General features: G+C 45.9%; 1 long non-coding RNA gene across 3 annotated transcripts in view; it reads right to left on the minus strand.

Annotated features, from left to right (window-relative positions):
• Positions 1–7,750: 7,750 nt before the first annotated feature.
• The window catches only part of LOC148138617 (uncharacterized), a 29,345-nt gene continuing 18,413 nt past the window's right edge, over positions 7,751–18,682 (minus strand). Inside the window, exons 4-7 of one of the 3 annotated variants that reach the window (XR_015753894.1) lie at positions 16,839–16,908; positions 12,313–12,431; positions 11,101–11,292; positions 7,751–8,492 (exon numbers count right to left, since the gene is read on the minus strand). This is a non-coding gene — a long non-coding RNA (uncharacterized LOC148138617). Of the gene's footprint in view, positions 8,493–11,100; positions 11,293–12,312; positions 12,432–16,838; positions 16,968–18,682 lie in introns of all 3 variants that reach the window. The other 2 variants (XR_015753893.1, XR_015753895.1) reach the window with 2 other exon arrangements.

Here is an 18,682-nt window from a genome sequence, read left to right on the forward strand (position 1 = left end):
CTGAAGGGAACCGGCTCACACCCCCACCCTCTCATTGCAGGGACAGATTCTGCTGTACACGTCAGGGCAGCTTGGCCTGCAAGGTTTTGGCCTGACATCCTCATCAGTGAGATTGTGTACTTCAATTAATTCATCCATATTCTCCCAATAAGACCCATTATTACCATTTCTCTATCAGGCTGGGTGTTCATTCACCAACATCTGTCATTCAGCCAGGTAAACAGTTCAGGTTTAGTTTCTGTCAGTTCCCTTTGTTGCCCCCTCCTGTCTGTCCAAGTTTGAGTTTTGATGCCAGGCGGTGCCATAGACACGGCCTTCTGGACTTTACAGGGCGGTGGGTCATCCCACCCAATGCCGGCCCTCTCTCTATACATACAGTCATAGAGACATAGAGATGTCCAGCATGGAAACAGACCCTTGGGTCCAACTCGTCTGTGCTGACCAGATAACCCAACCCAATCGAGTCCCACCAAACCTTTCCTATTCATATACCCATCCAAATGCATTTAAGTGTTGCAATTGTACCAGCTTCTAACACTTCCTCTGGCAGCTCATTCCATGCACATACCACCCTCTGCATAAAAAAGTTGCCCCTTAGGTCTCTTTTATATCTTTCCCCTCTCACCCTAAACCTATGCCCTCTAGTTCTGGACTCCCCAACCCCAGGGAAAAGACTTTGTCTATTTATCCTATCCATGCCCCTCATAATTTTGTAAACACCTGGAAGGTCAACCCTCAGCCTCCGACACTCCATGGAATACAGACCCAGCCTGTTCAGCCTCTCCCTATAGCTAAAATCCTCCAACCCTGGCAACATCCTTGTAAATCTTTTCTGAACCCTTTCAAGTTTCACAACATCTTTCCGATAGGAAGGCAACCAGAATTGCACACAATATTCTAACAGTGGTCTAACCAATGTCCTGTACAGCCACAATATGACCTCCTAACTCCTGTACTCAATACTCTGACCAAGAAAGGAAAGCATACCAAAAGTCTTCTTCACTATCCTATCTACCTGCGACTCCACTTTCAAGGAGCTATTAACCTGCACTCCAAGGTCTCTTTGTTCAGCAACACTCCCTAGGACCTTATCATTAAGTGAATAAGTCCTGCTCAGAATTGCTTTCCCAAAATGCAGCACCTCGCATTTATCTGACTCCATCACTACTTCTCAGCCCATTGGCCCATCTGGTCCATATCCTGCTGTAATCTGAGGTAACCCTCTTCGCTCTCCACTACACCTCCAATGTTGCTCTTATCTGCAAACTTACTAATTGTACCTCTTATGCTCGCACCCAAATCATTTATGTAAATAACAAAAAGTAGAGGAATCAACACCGATTCCTGTGGCACTCCACTGGTCAGAGGCCTCCAGTCTGAAAATCAACCCTCCACCACCACCCTCTGTCTTCTACCTTTGAGCCAGTTCTATATCCAAATGGTTAGTTCTCCCTGTATTCCATGAAATCTAACCTTGCTAATTAGTCTCCCATGGGCAACCTTATCGAATGCCTTACTGAAGTCCATATAGATCACATCTATTGCTCTGCTCTCATCAATCCTCTTTGTTACTTCTTCAAAAAACTCAATCCAGTTTGTGAGACAAGATTTCCCATGCACAATGCCATGTTGACTATCCCAAATCAGTTCTTGCCTGTGATGGCTGTAATAGAACTACCCAGGCTTTACAGTATTCTGTACTCACCAATGAGCAATAATTTCAGACTCTGAATTCGGCCTTTTTTTTCTGTTTTTGTTTTCATTGACAGCTGCATACCTTGTTTCCTTATTTGTTTCCCAGCCCTAACTCCATTCCCCGTGGCCTTGAGGCAATACCATTTCTGCTGTTTAATCTCTCCTGCCTTCTCCCGTGTGACAGACTGTCTTTTTGTCTTTGTCTCACCTCCACCTTCCTCACAACCTGTTACATTTCTGATGGTTCCCAAGTCTCTGTGACTTCACTGTGTCCCCTGGGTCAATGGCACGAGTTTTGAATTCTCTTCCTCCAGAGATAATCAGAAATCTTTCTGGCTGCAGTTTCCCCCAGAATTTATTTTCGAAAACACAGTATTTGCATCAGTCAAGTATTTGTGAGAATTCATCCACAATTCCAAGCATTTTGATGTAATTTGTGACTCTCCCACAGATGTGCAGTTTTGCTCTATTGGCTGTGCTAACATGGTCTGGAGTGTGCAGGTTAGGTGGGTTGGGTTAGCCATGGTAAATGTGGGGTAATAGGGATAGGGTGGGAGAGCAGGTCATTGCAGACTCGATGAGCTGAGTAGCCTCTTTCTGCACCTCAGGGATTCGAACGAGTTGTGATTGTCATCACATTTTCCTGATGCCCGGTTCATTCAGCTCAGGTACACATGCTGCCTTTGTGTTTCTGTGGGTGCTCACTCACTCCTTTCCTTCTGTTTACATCAATTTCTCACTGTAGGTGAGGCTGAGAATGAATTTGTAAATACAAATATTCCAACCAAAACCACTCACAGGTCAGGACCTGTTTCTGCTGCTGCCGTCACTCACAGGAACAGGAAAATAAAAGTTCAGTCACGCAACTTACAGGAGCATAGAGATTATAAACACCAGGAAATGCTGAACAGCTCAAAACTCTTTTCTCAAGAAAAGAGGAGGCTGAGAGACAGCCTTTTACAAGTAGGAAGCTTTGTGTTTTTGTGTTCAGAGATTTGATGTGGGGATCATTGGGTCTGGAGCATGGTTCAATGCCCCAGGTCATCAAAGTTGCTACCTAAATGTGCATCTTTCTTTCTGTCTATCTATCTGAGTTAACAATCAGGTGGACAGGTCAGTATCTGAGTGTTTTCCCAAATCCCTGATTGAATCTTCCTCCCCCACAATCTCAGGTGCCTCACCACTCACTGGGTCATGGAGAAACTCTGCCATTACAATGAGAACTGTCTTTGCTGTCGCCTCTTCTCGTGCTTCTGCCTAATCCCCATTTCCCATCATTAAATCCCAGCTGCCTATAGCCCACCCACATGGGCATGTTGAAGAGCATGACAGGAGATTGGATTGAAACCGAGAGTTCAATAGCCAGAATGAAATAGGAAGAAGGAAATAAACCGGGTTTGTGGATCCCAGGGGATACAGACTCCAGGTTGGGTCCTTTGTGGGCATTCCCGCAGTAATACGAGACAACATTCCATGATGAGAGTTAAACCCGGATGGCAGGAGAGGGAGCCACTGAACATTAGCAGGTTTAGCTCAAACACAGGTTTGTTCAGTCAGTAACAGTGTGTTAGACATGGAAGTGAAGTGAGCAGTGAGGGGAAATGTTGCCGAAAGCTGCAGATGGGCAAATTTCATTGGAACAGGAGGAGGCTATTCAACCCCTCAACCCTGCTCTGCCATTCAATAGATCATGGCTGATTTCTGGCCTAACTTGCAATGTTCAAAACTCTCCAAACTCATCAATAAACTCCTCTGCAACAGACAAGATCAACATTGAAAAACTAACGATCTGCAAATGCTGGTAAATCAGACACAAAAACAGAAATTGCTGGAGAAATTCAGCAGATTTGGTAGCATCTGTGGAGAGTGAACCTTTGGGGTCAGGTGACCAGCTGCAGCTGACCATTCTTCCTTTTCTGTAACACTATCTGGAACAGGTTGTCTGTGAGAGGGGGATGAGATTGTCAATAACAACTGAGCAAACAGGAGGGCATGCTCAATTAGAATAAAACCCATTTTGGAAAAAGTGAGGACTGCAAATGCTGGAGATCAGAGCTGAAAAAGTGTTGCTGGAAAAGCACAGCAGGTCAGGCAGCATCCAAGGAGCAGGAGAATCGACGTTTCGGGCATGAGCCCTTCTTCAGGAATGAAGAAGGGCTCATGCCCGAAACGTCGATTCTCCTGTTCCTTGGATGCTGCCTGACCTGCTGCGCTTTTCCAGCAACACATTTTCAGCGCTAAAACCCATTTTGGTCTTGCACTTTTAATTCAACTGCAAACATTATTCATTACCATTTCCAAAATAGGATAATAGATCATAAATCAACTCTTAATGTCACTGAGTCTAGGAAACTGTTACTTCTGACCTGGTCCAGCCGGCATGTGAATCCAGACCCTGAATAATGGGGTTGCCTCTGAACCATCTTCTGTGCAGTTAGAATGGATGACAAATGCTGCCCCAGGAAGTGATGCCATGATCCCATGAACAAACAAAATAAATCCGATCACTGTGGTTACCTGTGAACTCGCCGGTGTTTCATCAAGCTGGATATCTGAGTGAATTTCTTCCCACACTGAGAGCAGGTGAATGGCCTCTCCCTGTTGTGTATTCACTGGAGTACAGTGAGGCTGAATAATGTCCTGAACCCAATCCCAGAATGAGAGCACCTGAATGGTCTCGCACTGCTCTCCTGTGACCGGGAGAGATGTAGACACTATCCCAGGGTATGGTGGGTAAAGATATCTCCAAAAGGGATCTAGTGAGAGTAGATCAAGACAAACTGTTCACATGCATGAAAGAATCAATAATGAGGAGGCACCGCTGTAAAGGGATTGACAAAAGAAGCACATGGGACATGAGACAAAATGTTTTCATGCAGAGAAAGTTTATGGTCAGGAATGCACTACCAAAGAGTGTGGTGGAGTCAGGTACAATGAAGAGGATAGAATTGAACAGTCATTGGAAGAGGATGAATGGGAAGGTTTATGGGGTAAAGGCAGAAGAATAGCATTCAGTGAGGTGATCCTTTGGAGAACTGATAAGCCAATCAGCCTCCTTTTGCACAGTAATAATTCTGTGAACAATTAATTCTGAGCCCTCTAAGGAAATATCAGGGCAGGGTTTGCAAAGAGGTCAGATTGAATGAGGGTCTTGGTGAACAAAAGTGAGACACAGATACAGAAAGGTTTTGGGATGGATTGAATCAAATGTTATCAATTTGCACAGCCACCAACATTACAGCAGTTACAAACAGGGGTGATCAAGAGCATGGAATAAGAGCAGCAACTAAATCCTAAACATTTATGCAGCTGAAGGGGGTGCTGGGTAAAGATAACACCGTTAGCGCTTATTTCATTCCAGACACACCAGCCAGGGAGCACATCCTTGCTGTATTTATCCCATCGAGCTCCTGAAGAATTTTGTTCATTTCAAGTGTTTCATTTTAGATACTCCAGAGAAGACAGTTTCATGCTCTGCAATCTCTCCTGCCAGGGCAATGCTGTTGTTAGAATTCAATTCACTGCGGCATGTTACTGGCTGCTTCATGGACTGGAACTGGCAATTGAGACTGTAAGGTTACTGTATAAAATATCTTCAATTGTATTGCCAGATTGCCGGACACATGAGCGGCTTTAAGAAAAATGACAACTTACGGGCATTGAGTGTCCATTGTGGGGGCATCCTGCTTAGATAAAATCTATTGATAATTGTTAGAATTGACTTGCACTGGCTCCGGTGAAGTGGTCGGAGCATTATGACTGTCATCGGAGCTGGCAACAAACTTCCCATGGATTAGAACTCGTACATGATAGAATAGGTGTGGGTCCTTCTTGTAAAGTTATTCAAAATGGTCCTAATTTACTTTCAGAAACAAGTGAGAGAAAGGCACATTACTGAGGTCATTGCATTAGTCCAAAATTAGAAATTCAGGAGAACTGAAGGGAGAGCTGGTGTTGGGAGTTGTATTAATGATATGGAGAAACTTTTTTTTTACAGAGAGAAAGTTCCACATGGGAAACTCAGCTTTAACATCACATCAACTGCAGAGTCGTCCAATTCCGCAGGTCCTGATCCTTATCGGTAATATGGAAAGGGAAAGCAGCATGCCTAGCCCAGAGAAATAATTCCTCTGCTCTGCATGCAGTTGAATATTTAACCGGTCATGTGATTTGCGAAGACACCAATGGGACGGGACCAGGGCTAGGGTATGTAAATGTGGGGACTGTGGGAAGGAATTCGCTTACCCCTCCCAGCAGGACACACACTGACACAGTCACACTGGGGAGAGGCCATTCACCTGCCCCACGTATGGGAAGGGATTTACTCAATCTTACAATCTGCTGAGGCACCAGAGAGGGCACAGAGGATATCGACCCTTCACCTGCTCCATGTGTGAGAAATAATTCATTCAAATCTCTCACCTGCAGAGACATCGGTGCATTCCCACTGGGGAGAGGCCATTCACCTGCTCAGTGTGTGGTAAAGGATACACTAGGTCCTCTGAAATGCTGAAACACCGAGCTCACTCTGGGGAAAGGCCATTCACTTTCTCACAGTGTGGGGAGACATTCACTCAAATGCACTACCTGCAGTGACCCCAGAGAGCTCACTCTGGGGAAAGGCCATTCACTTGCTCCCAGCGTGTGGGGAGAGATTCACTCAAATGCATCACCCCCCGAGACACCACTGAGCCCACACGGGACAGGCCATTCAGATGATCAGTGTGTGAGAGGGGATTCAGTGATTCATCCCACCCCCTGAGACCCCAGCGAGCCCACACAGGGGAGAGGCCATTCAGATGCTCAGTGTGGAAGAGAGGATTCAATTATTCATCCTGTCCCCTGAGACCCCAGCGCGTTCACACTGGGTAGGATCGTCACTGCGTGACAAGGGATTTGCTGAGTCTTCAACACGACTGAGAGCCCAGTGAGTGGACACAGGGAAGTGGTCATCCACCTGCTCCGTGTGGGGTAGAGTTCACACATCACTGCAGGACTCTGATTCTGATGTTACTGTCCATCAGAGTCAGGACTGGACTGTGTTCATGATGACACTGTTGGAGTATTGATGTTGTGGTTGTTAATCACATTAACTGGGCTGGAGTTGACTGAATTTATATTGCCACTTTCTGAACTTTGAGATGTCTATCTGGGTAGTGAGTCTCCACAAACAGCAATGTGACAATGAGAAGGGGCCATCCAATTTGATTTAAATTGTGATTGTAGCACTGCTGCTTCACAACATCAGGTATAAGGTCGGAGTCCAGCGTTGGCCAACGGCCTGTGTGGAGTTCCCACATTCTCCCCATGATAGTGTGGGTCCCCTCCCGGTGCCCTGGTTTCCTCCCACAGACTAAAGATGTGCAGGTTAGGTGGATCGGTCGTGCTAAATTGCCCATAGTGTCGAGGATTGTGTAGACTAGTGGATCAGCCATGGGAAATGCAGTGTTACTCTGGATTGCTCTGGGTGGGATGCTCTTCGGATGGTTGGTGGGATTTGATGGGCCAATGCTCTCCTTCCACACTGTAGGGATTCTACTCTATGATTGAGGATAAAGGCTACACAGCAGGGTGTCCTTGGAGAAGGAGCATGTGGTGTGTATCAGTGCTCTTGATGCCTTTAGATAGAGGTGGGCACCCCTTTATCTCCAGCGCTGCCCCCTCACCCCCAACTCTACTTTGATTACGTCCTTTCCCACTCTGCCACTTGTAGTGGTTTGCTTTGCCCATAATGGGCTTTGTTTATAAATATTCAATTGGTTATTCAGGTGGTTTACTGCTATAATGGCAAAATGATGATTTTGATGGTGGGAAGGTTGCTGTGATAACACTTCTGGGTCGGAGAAATGGGGAAAAAAGAAAACTCCACAGCTCACACAACGAGAACTGAAAAGCAGTTAAATCAAACCAAAGGTTCCGACGGGGGGGGGAATATCTCCTGGAGTTTGAGAAACTGGAAAGTGATGGTGTCCGGGAGTCGTCGGGATTTTGTTTTATACGGCGTTGAAATTTTAAAACTGTTATATTCAGAGCGTTTTGTTTCTTTTCTTTTTGTTTCATTTATCGTGGAATAAACTCGTACATGTTTTAAAACCAAATTTACAAACTTTGCATTAAAGACAAATGTTAAACAAAGTCCATCAAACCATCCCTCACTGAAAACTGATGTGGAAGTGCAATCTCCTGGAGAGTCCCTGTCCTGCCTACTCCTTCCTACCCGGGTTCCATGGTTACATACAGACCTGGGAGATAGGGGCAGGAGGGGGGCTTTCGGCTTTTCAATCCTGCGCCACCATTCAATGGGAAACAGCTGACCATCCAGCTCAGTCTCCTGTTCCTGCTGTGCTCCAATCCCCTTTGATGCCTTTACCTTTAAGAACTATATCTAAGTCCTCCTTTAGCTTCATTGCCTTTTGTTCCAGTGCCATTGCGGTGTTACTGTGTGGGTGTAGGCAGGGGTAATGTGATGCATGCACTCATCATCCATCATCATCCTGCAGTAACAATCAGGTTTCAGTAAATAGAGATAGAAACCATTTCCAGGATATGGGCATCACTGGCTCAGCCAGCATTTATTCCCCATCTCTAGTTACCCTTGACAAGATGGTAGTGAACTGCTGTCTCGAACCATTTGCAGTTCATTTGGCGCAGATAGACCGACAATGCTGTGAGGGAGAGTGTTGCAGGATTTTGGCCGATTGACTCTCAGTCTTTGGTTCGTCAAATGCTGGTTAACTTAATCACAATCTGCACATGATTTTGAGATTTCAGTCTGTGAATCTTCACAATCTAGCACCCTATATAAAGGAATATGTACAGGTTAGAAATTCAGAACAGGCAATTTTAGTTTCTCTGGAATATCTTTTTCCCAGTCTTTCCCTAAAGCTGTAACCCTGCAGCCCACTTACTCTCTCCCACCATTCTGACTCTGCTACCCCCTAATGTACACCCTCCCCATTCTCATGGAGTAACTGATAAACAGATCCATGCCACCACTTCCCGTCCCTGGTTAGATGCTGCACCCTTTCTGGGTTCACTTCCTTTCCCTTCAGTTGCTGCAAGTCAATAATGTAACAGCAGAATGAAACAAAAGGAAACAGACAGGGAGGTGGCAGATCCTGGACAGAAGAGGAACCTTCAGTCTGGGAGAATGGGTTAGATCATCCTTGGTTTCCCATTGGTCGATTCCCAGCATTATGACGCATTGGGGATGGAACTTGGTCCCACGTGGGTGTGGTGACACCTTAACTCCCCGGCAGATCAATACTAAAAGCTGATATGTTACTCCTCCAGCCAATCACAGTGTGAAGTACTTTCCGCTCGGTACCCCAAAGCACATGCTCCAAAGCCCACCCACATTCTGTACATGGACAGTGCCGGGTTTCCCCACTCACGTGTGGTCCCTGCCTCAGGGATTGTGGGAGTTGTAGTCCCCAGGAAGCTACTTGAGCCCTGTCTCTGGAAAGTGAATGAAAAGTGTGGGCTGGAGGGTGTTGTCTATCAAATCCCCATTCACACACACAGGACATATGGGCTGTCATTGGGTTTCACTGAGACATTCGTTTCCACGACCTGATTTCTGACGTGAGGAATATAGATTCAGCAAATTGGGTGATAGAGAGGTTAATAAGGAGGAGCAGAGTTTAAGCAGAGGTAGCTGAGTGGTTAGCACTGCTGCCTCACAGCGTTAGCGATCTGGGTTTGATTCCAGCCTTAGGCGACTGTGTGGAGTTTACACATTCCCCCCCATGTCTGTACGAGTTTCCAACCGTGCTCCAGTTTCCTCCCATAGCCCAAATATGTGCAGATTAGGTGGATTGCCCATGTTAAATTTCGCAGTTTCCATGCATGTGCTGTTTAGGCAATTAGCCACGGGAAATGCAGGGTTACAGGGAATGGGTGGGTCTGAATGGGAGGCTCATCATTGGGTTGGTGTGGACTCTGCACTATAAGAACTCTATTGTATTCTCATGAAGGAGAATGTACCTAACTCAATGTGTTGTGAATCTGTGGAATTCCCTATTCAAAATGCGGTGGATGCCAGAACAATGAGCAAATTTAATGAAGAGATACAGATTTTTAATTTTCAATGAGTTGAAGGGTGAGATAGAGCAGGCGGGAAAATCCAGCTGAGACCGAGGTGAGCTCAGTCATCATGGTATTAAATGGTGGAGCTGGTTCAAAGGGCTGCATTCCCTCTCCTGTGCCCAGTGCTTATCTTCTTACGTTAATAACTGGAAAGCTGAATCCAAAAATCACCACCTTCGCCAAAGGAGATTTTCGGGAAAAGTAGGATAGTCAGGGGGATTAGCATTTCAAACTTAGAAGATGAGGAAGCGTGTAGGAGATAATGATTTTGCAATTTTAAACTGAGGGGAGACAGTGATTTATGGTTTTTGATTGTGTAGTAAATTCACACCGTCCAGAATACTCTGTTGTGAATATCTATCCTGTACTTTATTACAAAGCCAAGGTCTCTGACAATGAAAACCAAAACACCCAGGTAACATCGTCTCACCTCGTAATCTGATAAAAGACTTGTGATAAATATGGTCAAATTTAGAATACAGTTGGAAAGCGGGAAGATTAAATCCAATCCAGATTCTGTGCTTAAACAAAGGAGACTACAATAAGATGAGACAGGAGTTGGCTAATGTAGACTGGTAGCAAAGACTTTACGGTGGGACAGTTGACGGACAGTGGAGGAATATCAAAGAATTTTTTCAAACTGCTCAGCAAAAGTATATATTAGTGAAAAGGAAGGACTGTAGGAAAAGGAGTAATCTGCCATTGATGGCTAAGGAAATAAGGGAGTCTATGAAATTGAAATAGAAAGCATACAAATTGGCAAAGACCAAGGAGAAACTAGGAGATGAGAAAAACTTTAAAGATCAACAGAAAGCTAGATGGGATTGGGGGAGAAAAGTGATGAGTAGCTATCCCCAGGGACAGAATAGCAGTTTACACTGCGAGAGGGGAACCTATTGTGTGGGGAACATATGGCCTCTGTAATTGTTGAAGCACTTAACCGTTACCATAGAGATAATCCTGATCAAGTTAAAAATCACAGCACACTCCAAAAGCTTGTACTTCTAAATAAACCTGTTGGACTATAACCTGGTGATGTGTGGTTTTTAACTTTGTCCACCCCGTTCCAACACCGGCTCTTTCACATCAGAATCCTGACAGACAGCCCCACTGAAACTGAAGCGCCTGTCAGATACCTGACTGAGCCACAGGGGCGTGGGGGAGGGGTTTTGTGGTTTAACCAATCAGTGCTGGGCTGAACTCAACTTTTAAACTGCCATTGCCATGGAGATAATACTGAGAGACAGCGTCCATTCAAAACCACAAACCACAAAGGTATAAGAATGGGAGTGGCACATCGGACAGGCGGGGAGTTACCTGATGCTGCCTGGAGGTGTTCTGCATGTACACTATCCAGGTAACTGCCATGTCTCATTAATAAAGACTCAAAGAAGACCTCTCAGAGTTCTGTGCCCAGTTATTCCTATCCAGCAGGGTTCAGGAAGTCTTCACAGCAGTCAGTCTTCACAGTGGAGAACACGAAGAACATGCCAGTAAATGATAAGGAAACTGAGGAAGGTGAGGAACAAGAAACAACCATTATCACGAAAGTGTTAGAGCTGGGCAAGTTAATGGAGCTAAAGGTAGACAAGACTCGTCGCTCAGATGGAATACATCCCAGGTTGCTACCAGAGATAGCGGGAGAAATAGTAAATATACTTAGAGTCAGAGTCCTACAGCAGAGACAGGCCTTTGGCCCAAACTGGCCAATACTGACTAGAATGTCCATCCACGCTAACCCCATTTCCCTGCACTTGACCCATCTGCTTCTGACCCTTTCCTATCCATGTATTTGTCCAAATGTCTTTTACATGTTGTTAATGTACCCACCTCAAGCACTTCCACTGGCAGCTCAGTCCATATACATACCACCCTCTGTGTAAAACATGTGCCCCTCAGGTTCCCTTTCATAATTTCTCCTCTAACCTTAAACTGATGCCCTCCACTCCTTGATTCCCTGGGAAAAAGATTGAATGCATTCACCTTACCCAGGCCTCTCATGGTCTTATACACTTCCAGAAAACATTCCCCCTCTGTTTCCTCTGCTCTAAACAAAAAAAAAAATCCTCGCTTGTCCAACCTCTCCCTTTAACTCAGACCCCTGAGCCCTGGCAAAAATTCTTGTAAATTTCTTCTGCACTTTTTCCAGTTTAATAACTGAAACCTACACTGCACTCATCACATTTCCAGTGTTTCCCCACGGCGCTGGAACTGACGTGACAACGCCAATGGATTACAAGCCACGATCGATAATCAACTCCTTTACAACAATCCCGTTTTCATAGCATTTTCCATACTGCAGGCATCCTTGTGTCTTTCTGGTTGCATGATTAATTAAAACTTTGTCCTCATACAAAACAAATCTGTAGCTTAATCGTTCCTGGGAAATGTGCCATGTTTTTTCAGACTTTTAACAACAAATGAACTCTTTCTCCACAGTCACCACGCTAACATGGACTTGGCTGTGTCTCAGTACTTTTTCCAGACACACTGACATTTGAAATATTCGCCCATGGACAGAATACACACCTTTCCTTCCACATGAAAAGGCCAAATGATATTCAGATCGGCACGGATCAAGTAACTATCAAAACTGAACAGGAAGTTCAATTTGAATTTCTCATCCACAAATCCGCCCTTTCAGAACCCTACAACAGAGAAAACAGGTCACCACCGTTAACACAGGATGGAAATTCATAAGACAGTGATAGTATTAAATTGTAGTTTCTTTGCTCCCCCAAAGCTTTAAATCTCAGTCTCACAATTGCTCTCTTCTGTGAACTGAAATCCAAACCAATCTCCTCACCATTTTTCCTCCACACCCAGTTCTCAGACACTCTCTCTTCTCTTTGAAATCAGCTTCCTAGCTCCTGCCTGCAGACTAAGAACCAAAAAAAGGTTTCCTCCCACAATCCAAATATGCGCAGGTCAGGTGAATCGGCCATGCTAAATTGCCCACAGTGTTAGATGCATTAGTCAGAGGGAAATGGGTCTGGGTGGGTAACTCTTCTGAAGGTTGGTGTGGACTGGTTGGGCCGAAGGCCTGTTTCCACACTGTAGGAAATCTAATCAAATCAAATCAATGAGTCTGACTCGGAGCCTCCTGGATGTTGGTGAATCCTTCCCCCACCTCCCAGGTTTCCTTCCTGGTCAGAACCAAACTGATATTTCTTTTCCCCAGTCTGGAACATTTTATTTATTTCCCCCACACGGACCCTCTGATGAGAACCATCCTGCACACACTGGCCAAGTCATATCTGATTGAACTAAGATGAACCAAATTAGAACTTTCATTGCAGGCCCATCTGTGTTCCTTTCCATAACATTCCTGAATCTTCACACGAGTTCTGATAACTTTCTGCAAAATGCTCCCCCCACTGATAGCCGACCACTTACACATTACAGATTACATTACAGTGTGGAAACAGGCCCTTCGGCCCAACAAGTCCACACCGACCCGCCGAAGCGCAACCCACCCATGCCCCTACATTTACCACTTACCTGACACTAACGGGCAATTTAGCATGGCCAATTCACCTGACCTGCACATCTTTGGACTGTGGGAGCAAACTAGAGCACCCGCAGGAAACCTACGCAGACACGGGGAGAATATGCAAACTCCACACAGTCAGTCACCTGAGGCGGGAATTGAACCCGGGTCTTTGGCGCTGTGAGGCAGCAGTGCTAACCACTGTGCCACTTGTCATGATATCAGGGCAGGGGCCATTTCCCTGGGTCCTGTTCCCAGAGGGAGGAAACTGCGAATGACAGATTAATCCCATACACGCACAGCCTCCCTCCTGGCACTGACCCGCCCTGCACATACACCAACAATTGGCCAGCACTGCGCACGTGCACTGTCTCCCCTCCTACAGCACATGCTCCAGATCACACACGAAGCTGGATGATTGACAGCAGCTGCTGCCCAATAGGGTGGAGGGGGCAGGGCTGGAGATTGTAAACAATGAATGAATGTGGAGGGGACTGGGGGATGGACAGGTCAGAGAGGGACAGGATCAGTGCAGCAGTAGGAGGGGACCCTGGACAAAGTGAGCAATGGGAGAGAGAGTCTGACAGGAGAGAAACTACCGGAAGGTTCTGTTTAGAGTCTCAGGTAGGGACAGCTGGGAGACAATATGGCCTGGCGGCTTGGGCATGTTTTCCAATCAGCCTTTTCAAAGATGCTGTTACTCAACTCTGAGCCCGATCCTTCTGGTTCAGAGGTAAGGACACTACCACCATTTCCTGGTGGGCTAGTAGAAAGAAGGGAAGGTTTTCTCAATCTCTCTCACATGGAAACTCCATGAGCTCCTCCCACTTACTGTCTATGGTGGGGATGAGAGCGGGGTTAGGGATATAGGGACTGCCTTTCAAATGGAACTTACCTGTGTGGGTGATATTAACAAGACTCAACACAGTCACTAACATAAAGCTGGTGTACTTGAACTTTATCCAGAATATTAACACCCATAACTGGGTGACACAGATCCCAATGTACAGAGTTAAGTCCTGGATATTAATAATGGCTTTGTGTGTGAGAAATCACGTCTCATGAACTTGAGTCAATTTTTTTGAAGTAACAAAGAGGATTGATGAGGGCAAAGCAGTGGAAATGATCTACATGGACTTCAGTAAGGCGTTCAACAAGGTTCCCCATGGCAGACTGGTTAGCAAGGTTGATCTCATGGAATACAGAGAGAACTAGCCATTTGGATACAAAACTGGCTCAAAGGTAGAAGACAGATGGTGGTGGTGGAAGGTTGCTTTTCAGATTGGAGACCTGTGACCAGTGGGGTGTCACAAAGTATCAGTGCTGGATCCACTAATTTTCATAATTTATATAAATGATTTGGATGCGAATATAGGAAGTATTGTTAGTAAGATGACACCAAAATTTGAGGTGTAGTGGACAGTGAAGAGGATTACCTCAGATTACAACGGGATCTTGATCAGATGGTTGAATGTGCTGAGGACTGGCAGATGGAGTTTAATTTAGATAAATGTGAGGTGCTGCATTTTGGGAAAGCAAATCTTAGCAGGAAGTATACACTTAATGGTAAGGTCCTCGGGAGTGCTGCTGAACAAAGAGACCTTGGAGTGCAGGTTCATAGCTCCTTGAAAGCAGAATCACAGGTAGATAGGATAGTGAAGAAGGTGTTTAGTATGCTTTCCTTTATTGGTCAGAGCACTGAGTATCGCAGTTGGGAGGTCATATTGCGGCTGTACAGGACATTGGTTAGGTCACGCTTGGAATATTGCGTGCAATTCTGGTCTCCTTCCTATCAAAACAATATTGTGAAAGTTGAAAGTGGCCAGAATAGTATTACAAGCATGTTGTCAGGGTTGGAGGATTTGAGCTACAGGGAGAGGATAAATACACTGTTTTCCCTGGAGCGTCAGATGCTGATGGGTGACCTTAGAGAGGTTTATAAAATCAGTAGGGGCATGGATAGGGTAAATACACAAGGTATTTTCCCTGCGGTGGGGAGGAGGCACGATGGGAGGTGGGAGACAGAGGAGGGAGACTGAGAGGGAAGGGTGACCGTTATTTTGTAGAGCTACAACACAACCCTGTTCCTGTTTTCTCCCTAACCCCTTCAATCTCTCTGAAGGGCTCAGAACAAGTGCACAGTCCCTGGAAAGTAGAGCTTCAGGGTGATCAAGTGCTGAAGGTTGCATTTGGGACGCTGACCTTTAAGGGTCTGTGCACTTATCAATAAATGGACCTGGGTTCGATTCCACTGTCCTGGATTCATGTCTGTGGCCACAGAGGCGCCTGTCTCTGACCCTGACTACAGCTCTGCCATTCTCCTTCCTCCCGTTCTGTGCAGCGGAGCTATCTGTGGTGTCATGAACCTGGCTGTTGCTGATTTCCCCTGAGAGTCCACCCCACCTGTTCCCCCCACCACCCCCCCCCCCCTTATAGAATCCCAAACGGTGCACAATATCTGTTTGAGAAGGGGAATGATGACTGGGGAGTCCTGCACTTCCTTCCTGAGCCTTTGACTTGATCTGATGGTCACCCATTCCCTTTCTGCCTAAGTAACCCTCACCTGCAGTGTGAGTAACTCACTGAACCTGCTGTCCATAACATTCTCAGTATTGCTCCACAGTGAGTTCACTCTCAGCTCCAGCTCTGAAAAGCAGTTTCCCAGTAGTTGCAGATGGGCAGTCTTCCTGCACACATTGCCGTCACGGACACAGGAAGTGTCCCTTATTTCCCACATTGCGCAAGAGGAGCACACCACTGGTCTGAGGTCTCCGATCACAATGTCTCTCTCGTTTCAGTTAGTTACTCCCATTAGGAGAATTTAAATGAGCTAGCAACCTTCCTTCTCTTCAAACATTTCCATTATAATCAAAAGCCCCTATCTTTACTTAAGCTGACATTTTATACTTTAAAAACTGTTTTTAAAAAAAAAACTCAGCAGGTATCTTACAACTTGGCTGTTCCCATTGAGATCATGTGAAGTTATGAATGGCCTGCACTAAAACTGAAGCTGTGGGTTCACATTCTCCCTGTCTCCCCTCGCTCGGTTTACCAGCAACTCCAAAACACTCTCATTGAGCCAAGCAGCACCCACAGTGCAGCCCTATCATTTTCATTGTCTACTCCGACCTACACTGCCCCAACCTCCAATGCATCTCAATGGGAGCTCAGGAACAGCATCTCATCTCTCAATTCAGCCCTTTGTAATCCCAGAGTCAACAAGGACTTCAGCAGTTTCTGAATGAATAGACAGTTGTCAGAACCTGGAACATTCCACCTGAAATGGTGCTGGAAATTGAGTCCATAAGGAATTTTAATGAGAAGTTTGCAGGAATTGAAAATAAGGAGTTTACAGATTAACATCATGAAGTGGGTGATTGGGTCTAAATCTGACAGTTCCTATCAAGAGACGAGGTGTAATTTGGATAAATCTGTGCTCCCTCTCAGGCCAATACCTCCTTCCACAGCTGCAGGGCCCAGAATTGAACACAAACCCCAAGGGTGATCCAACCACAAATTTGAACATCTTTCTGCTTTTTGTTTGAAATAAAAACCAGATACTTGCCCACAGACAGAACAGACACACCTTTCTCCTTCCACAGTTAAATGTCAATGGTATTCAGATCCTGATGACCCTGCTGATGATAGAAAAATGCTTTTGAGATCCCTGTCTCAATTATTCTCAATTAATATCCTATAAAATGAATTGACAAAACAAAACTCAGTCAGTGCAGGCTGAACAGTAAAGACAAATATTTCTCTTGTTATGTGTTTGATGTGTAAATGCTCCTCTTTCAATCACCCCGCCCCCACCCAGGAAGAGGACATGTCCATGTGCCTCGCTGTACCTTGCCCCCAATAAAGATGGCGGCCATAACCCAGGACCTATCACCGCCTGAGGGCCACAGCCATTTTCCCATTTGCTGTAAACGTGGGACCAAGAGTTTCTAATTCAGGCCTAACTACCTGTACAGAGTGTAATTAAACCCTCCCAGTCTAAACTGGATCCAACTCCCCTTTCCCGTTTCCTCTTCCTGCACACACCAAGGGTCATTCTAGGTCCAGTGACCCTTCCTCAGAACCGATGGCAGCTGGGAAAATTAGAATACCTACAGTGTGGAAACAGGCCATTCGGCCCAACAAGTCCACACCCACCCTCTGAAGAGTTTCTCAACCAAGCCCATCCCCCGACCCTATTATTCTACACTTCCCCTGACTAATGCACCTAACCTATACATACCTGAACACTACGAGAAATTCTGCTTGGCCAATTCACCTAACCTGCATACCTTTGGACTGCAGGAAATAGGGGTATAAAGAGTAGATAATAGGTGAGGTCAGTGCCCAAAAGAAACAGTAACATTTGGAAAGACAAAGGAGTGGATAACAATCTAGTGGGAGGGTGCTTGGCTGTTAATGAAGGGCACAGGAACCTGTGTCTGGCAGCATCTCAGTGGAGGTGCTGGAAATGGCAGCTGATGATCTACGTTCTGCTACAAAAAAGACCCTAAACTTCCAGCTGCCTGCTACTTTAACACACGAGTCTGTTCCCTGGCCAACATCTGTCTCATGCTTACTGCAGTGTTCCAGTGAAGCTTGGTGCAAGCTGGCAGAACACTCCAGAACATACCAAAACACCCCGTATTTCAAGGACTGCAATTTCCCCTCCCATGTGGTCAACAATACTCTCCAGTGTATCTCCACCACTTCCCACACCTCTGACATTGAACCACACCTCTCCAACTGCAACAAGGATAGAACCCCCTAGTCCTCCCCTTCCACCCAGATACAACGCATCATCCTCCGCAATTCCACCACCTACAATCAGATCCCACCAGATATATTTTCCTCTCCATTCCTTTCAGCATTCCACAGAGACGATTCCCTGTGAATTCCCAGTCAGATCCATCCACCCTCCACTCCCAGCCCCTTCACTTGCCAATGCAAGAGGTGTAAAACCTGTGCCCACACCTCCCCCTCACCCCCAAAGGACCCTTCCACATCCAGCAGAGATTTTCCAGCACATCCAAACACCTCACCTATTACGGCCTTTGATTTCGGTGTGGTCTCCTCTCCACTGTGGAGTCAGGACACCAACTTGCGGAATGTTTCAGGGAACATTTCTGGGACACATCCACCAACAAACCCCACCATCCTGTGGCCGACCACTTCAACTTCCCCACCCACTCCGCCAAGGACATGCAAGTCCTGGGCTGCCTCCACCACCAAATCCCAGCCACCTGATGCCTGGAGGAAGAAAACCTCATCTTCCACATTGGGACCCTTTAACCACAGAATCAAGGTTTCCTCATCTCCCCGCCCCTGCCTTATCCCAGATCCAACCCTCCAACTCGTCACCACCCTCTTGAGCTGTCCCACCTGTTCAACTTCCTTTCCAATTATTCACTC

This window comes from Chiloscyllium plagiosum, unplaced genomic scaffold, assembly GCF_037043375.1.
Source record: "Chiloscyllium plagiosum isolate Xiang-an unplaced genomic scaffold, Cpla_swu_hap1 HiC_scaffold_40, whole genome shotgun sequence".
Classification (NCBI taxonomy): Eukaryota; Metazoa; Chordata; class Chondrichthyes; order Orectolobiformes; family Hemiscylliidae; genus Chiloscyllium; species Chiloscyllium plagiosum.